A 6000-nucleotide genomic window follows, 5' to 3' on the forward strand; every position below is an offset into this window, starting at 1 on the left:
AAGCCCCGTGAGGAGGCAGCAGAATTAAGGTCCAATTTCCCAGAGGAATTAAAAACACAGGTGCCCGCTAAGTTATGGTCCTCAGGCCCAGAGGACATAGGTCACCTAAATGTTCCCCCTGTGGTGGTAAAGCTTATTTCAGGAGCTAAGTTACCAAGAAAACCACAATATCCATTAAAACCAGCACAGTCTGCTGCAATTTCTGTCCATATCAAGGCACTCTTGGGGAAGGGTGCCCTTGTCAAATGTAAATCTGAATGCAACACCCCGTTATTTCCTGTGAAAAAGAAAACTCCAAAGGGTGAGCCAGAGAAGTACAGGATGGTTCAGGATCTCCGTGCTGTTAATGAAGCTACCGTCCTGGACACCCCTCTTGTACCAAATCCTCATACTCTGCTCTCTGGAGTCCCACCATCTGCAAAATTCTTCACAGTTATTGACCTGGCCAATGCCTTTTTCAGTGTCCCACTGGACCCATCCTGTCAATACCTGTTTGCTTTCACTCATGAAATGCAACAGTATACCTGGACTGTCATGCCCCAAGGGGCACAAAATTCTCCAAGTCAATTTGCTAAGGCCATGGGCACCATCCTTGACCCATGGCAAGCTGAGCACCCAGAAGTTGTCCTGCTTCAGTATGTGGATGATCTACTGCTGTGTGGAGATGATATTCCCACTACTGAAAGGTGTTCAATCAGTCTTCTTTCCTATTTGGCAGAACAGGGATGCAAAGCTTCACTCATCAAGCTACAATTCTGTCAATCTTCAGTGATCTTCCTTGGACATTGCCTATCTCAAGGTACCAGACATCTTACTCGGGACCGGGTAAGAGCTGTTCTGGACATTCCACCTCCAAGGACTTCAAAGTCTCTTCATGCCTTCCTAGGCCTCATTTCCTACTGCAGAGCATGGATCCCAGAAGCCTCTCTGCTTATGCAACCTCTCTATGACGCTCTTAAGTCTGACCCGTTTTGTCTAACCAATGACGCCCTGGACAATTTCGATGCTTTAAAACGTGCCATTGCTTCAGCTCCTGCCTTGGGCCTACCTGACTACTCCAAACCTTTCAAATTATTCGTCTCTGAAAGACAAGGCCATGCAACAGGAGTCCTCACCCAAACTAATGACTCAAGAGGCCGCCAGAGGCCTATTGGATATTTCTCATGTCAACTGGACATTGTGGCCAGAGGGACTCCTTCCTGTCTCAGGGCTGTTTTTGCTGCGAGAGAACTCATAGAAAGAACCTCAGACCTGGTCCTAGGCCACCCCCTGGTTGTTTTGGCCCCTCATGACATTTCTGCCATCATCAACCAAGTCCAGCTCAAGCACGTGTCTCCAGCCAGACATCTGCGCTTACAGTGTCATCTTCTTTTGCCTGACAACATTTCCATCCAAAGATGTCAAGTGCTTAATCCGTCCACTCTTCTCCCACTCCCTGAGGGGGGTATCTATTATGGATTTATCACGGATGAAACCTACATTCACCTGCTTTGTGGATGTATCAAGAAAGTCATGCATCCACATTTGACATTTTATGAAGGCGAAAAACCTCTCTGTGAAGGCCCAGATCACGCCTTCTGCACCATGTGGTACAAACCGAACATTACTCCTGAACCTTGCTATGAAGATGAGCTTTACCACCGGACCGATGTAAAGCTCACTGCACAAGACTTCTATTGTGACTCTGAAGGCAATAGCATGATCTTGATCCAGCTACCTCAACAACTTAACTACCTTTACCGTCATTGGGATACTGCTATCCCACATATTCCTGTTACCAAGTTGAAGACAAGGTCATGGAATGATCTTGGGCCCATGGCAAAACTATGGGCCACCATGAACGAAGAACAGCTACAGGAAAATGGTATTGTCAAATACCCAACAACTGACCTTCTAGAAGCATGGCCACGCCATTTCCTGGAAAAGGAATTCCAAGATCTGGTCATAAAGAATGATTATGACCCAGAAACACCTCATGACTGTTTTGAACAGATGAAAATGGAAACAGTGCACTTACCAACTGTGCATGAGAACCCATTACCAGATCCGGATTTTACCCTGTTTGTGGACGGATCGAGATATGCCGATGAAGGAGGAACATATCACACAGGATATGCCGTAACCACAACAGATGAAGTCATTAAATCATCATCCTTACCGCCAGCAATGTCTGCGCAAGAAGCTGAATTACAGGCTCTGACTTCAGCATGCAAAATTTCCGAAGGAAAACGTGCCAACATCTATACAGATTCAAGATATGCTCTGGGTGTGGCACATGACTTCGGCCTAATTTGGAAGACTAGAGGATTTCTTACCACCGCCGGTACACCAGTCAAACACAGCACTGCAATCAAGGAGCTAATGGATGCCCTCCTACTCCCCAAAGAAGTGGCCGTTTTGAAAGTCAAGGCCCATGGGAAATTGGATACAGATGAAGCAAAGGGCAACCATTTGGCTGATCAAGCTGCTAAGTTAGCGGCCAGGGATCTGCAGGAAGTGGATGAAGAAGTGTCCGGACAAGAAGAAGAAGAAGAAGAAGTCCCTATTTTTGCTTTGCAAACTCTTCCTACTGATTTGCGAATTTTACAAGAACAACAAGCTGCAGTCACTCCTGAGGAAATCCAGAAATGGAAAAAGAAAGGAGCTGTCCAAAAGGACGGAATATATTACAACAACTTCAAATTTTGTCTTCCCAGAAATTTATACCCAGCAGTGGTCCAATGGGCACATGGGCCTGCACACCTGTCAAAAGAACTGATGGCCGCCCTCATACAGAAGTATTATGAAGCACCCGGAATCACAACATTGATAAGCAACTTCTGCAAAGCCTGTGTCATTTGTGCAAAATGCAATCCAGGAAGACCAATTAAGGTGCCTGCGAAACACCTGGCAAAGCCCATGTACCCCTTCCAACGAATTCAAATTGACCACATCCAAATGCCCAAGAGTGGGCCCCATGAATATGCACTAGTCATAGTGGACATGTTCTCAGGATGGCCAGAGGCATACCCAGTGGCCAATATCACTGCAAAAACAACCGCAAAGCGCCTACTTACAGATATTGTATGTAGATTCGGACTCCCAGAAGTTATTGAGAGTGATCAAGGCCCAGCCTTTACAGCAACTGTGACTAAAGAAATTTGGACTGCTCTAGGGGTGACTCTAGCCTTCCATACCCCTTACCACCCACAAAGTAGTGGTAAAGTGGAGCGCATGAATGGCACTCTAAAAACCAGAATGTTAAAAATGTCACAAGAAACAAAGATGCCCTGGCCAGAAAGCCTACCAATAGCTCTATTTAGTGTTAGGCACACACCTAGAGGGAAGCATTCACTGTCCCCATATGAGGTTCTATTTGGGACAGCACCCAGACTAGGTTGTTATTATCCGCAGCAGTTGCAACTCCAATCAGATGTTTTAGTAGACTATGTAACTGAGCTTGCAAATGTCCTAAACAAAATACATGCCCAAGTTTTCTCTTCAATTCCAGATCCCGAATTGGATACAGGTTCCCATAACCTACTCCCCGGAGATTGGGTCCTGGTTAAGAAGTTTGTGCGGAAAAATACCCTAGAACCGAGATTTGACGGTCCATTCCAAGTTCTCCTGATTACCGCAACCTCCGTCAAATTGGCCGGTAGGCCAAATTGGATCCACGCTTCCCACTGCAAGAAATCTCCTGCCCCAGAGGAAGCGAATATCGCACAAACATGTATCTCTGGTACATCTTCTCCTTAATTAGCCTTATGAAGGCCCAGCAAGTAGCCATTACCAAAGACATTAGTGGGTACACCTTCTGGTATAATTCATCATGCACCCAGGTGGCTACTTATACCTTTGACTACTGTGATATTGTAGAATGCCCATTTCCCACACCACAAATCCAGAGCATCTATAGAGATATCCCTCATTCGAAAGACCCATATGTTTGTGTAGTTGACAAACAATGGGGGCACAATTGTGACCATTGGGGGGCGGCGGGGTGGAATGCCGGGCCTGCCTGGGGTTACAAACCAAAAAGTGCCGTAGCTAAAGTAGATGATCGTGGTAGATCGCTTCTCCAGAGAATGACTTTGAGAAAGCCTGGGGGGAGCACACCAATGAAATTAATCCTTAACATTGAGCACCCAAGCCCAACAGATGCAGACCAGTATGTGATGGGAATGTACTGGAAAAGGGGTTCCTACCAGAAATTAGGGCATTTCTACCTCAAAGATATGTGCAACTCTTCTGAGTGGCAAGGGGCCACCCATATGGTCCCTAACCCATTAAAACCCCATATCCAGACCTTTCAGGACATGATGGCCATTGCTAACCCCACTTTTGAAGATACCATGGCCGCTGAAACAGGTTTTAATGATGTAAATTTATGGTTAGAATGGATGAAATATAATGCTAATAAGCATAATAGAACCGCATGTTATGTGTGTGGAGGTGCCCGGCCTCACCTGGGTACCGTACCTTTAATCCTACCCGTAGATATAGAAGAATGTGTTTTAAGCCTTTTTGCCTATCACTATAATTTTAACAGGTCCATATGTATTGCATGGACAAAGGAGTATCCTCTTCTAGCCAAAGACGTCAAACCCCCTGATGGTATTACCGTATATAAAGGTAATTACACTTGCTATGCCATGTACGATGGTATTGGTAAATTTGTGGGTAACTTTTCCAAAGGTTATTGTGCTACATACAGAACTGTTCCTGTACGCTTGCTGCAACACCATACTAGGTCACTAGGAGACATTTACTGGTTGTGTGGGGATTTACAGCTGAGATCCAGAATGGACACGGAATGGTGGGGAGAGTGTACTTTGACTAAGGCCATTATGCCTATACATATTATTTCTGACACACACCTCAACACCCATGAGTTCAGCCACACCAAGGTTAAACGTGACGCCCCAGTGAAAGGAAGTTTTGATCCTCATGTATATATTGATGCCATTGGAGTGCCCAGGGGGGTGCCCAATGAGTTTAAAGCTAGGGATGAAGTTGCTGCAGGATTTGAATCAATTTTTACCATAGTTACCGCAAACAAGAATCTAAATTGGATAAATTACATTTATTATAATCAACAGCGTTTTGTCAATTACACCAGAGACGCCCTCCAGGGGTTGGCCGAACAGTTACAGGCCACATCCCAAATGACTTTTCAGAATAGGATGGCCCTAGATATGATCTTAGCCGAAAAAGGAGGGGTTTGTAAGATTTTGCCCGACACTATGACATGTTGTACCTACATCCCAGAAAACACAGGCCCTAATGGTAAAGTCACACTAGCTATAGAAAAATTAAATGACTTGTCTGAAGAGTTAAAAAGAAATTCTGGGATAAAAGATCCCTGGGAAAGATGGTTTGGTTGGATGACAGGATGGCAAAAGGCTTTAATGCAGATTGGTATGGCTATACTAATTTTTCTTTTTATCTTTGCTCTTCTCTTTTGTTGTGTCCTCCCATGTCTGAGAAAATCCCTCATGAAGACTGTTGACCAAGCAACACCCACTTTGACCCATCTCGAAGTTGATGACCAAGAATTCCAAGACATCAACTCACCCTGTCTGCCGCTGCAAATTATCCCCTTTGTTGATAAAGTGCAGGAATTCTAGGAAGGGACTAGATTAGGGACAGCATCTGTCAGTGAATGGTAAAGCCCCCATGTGGAGAAGTGGTGGGTTAGCTGCCATGGGATACCCTTGGGTGTGAAGCGTTCGAGAGCCATACTGACGGATGGTTAGCCTATTAGGGTCAGATCTAGGGACAGCCTTGCACTTTGCATTAACATCTAGCTAGCGGCCACGGGGTTTCTGTGCCTTTGGGTTAACACGTCTTCTGATACTAACATAATAAAGTTTTATCTCTTAGAATCTAACATTTCATAGGGGGGACTGATGTGGAATTATTAAAAATCTTTATTGTACTTGTATTGAATTATTGTACTAACTCCATTTTAACTTTATACTGTGACTTCGTCCTCCATTTTGTCCTCCTAACCTGACT

Source organism: Pelobates fuscus, chromosome 1 (genome assembly GCF_036172605.1).
Source record: "Pelobates fuscus isolate aPelFus1 chromosome 1, aPelFus1.pri, whole genome shotgun sequence".
NCBI classification, from domain to species: domain Eukaryota; kingdom Metazoa; phylum Chordata; class Amphibia; order Anura; family Pelobatidae; genus Pelobates; species Pelobates fuscus.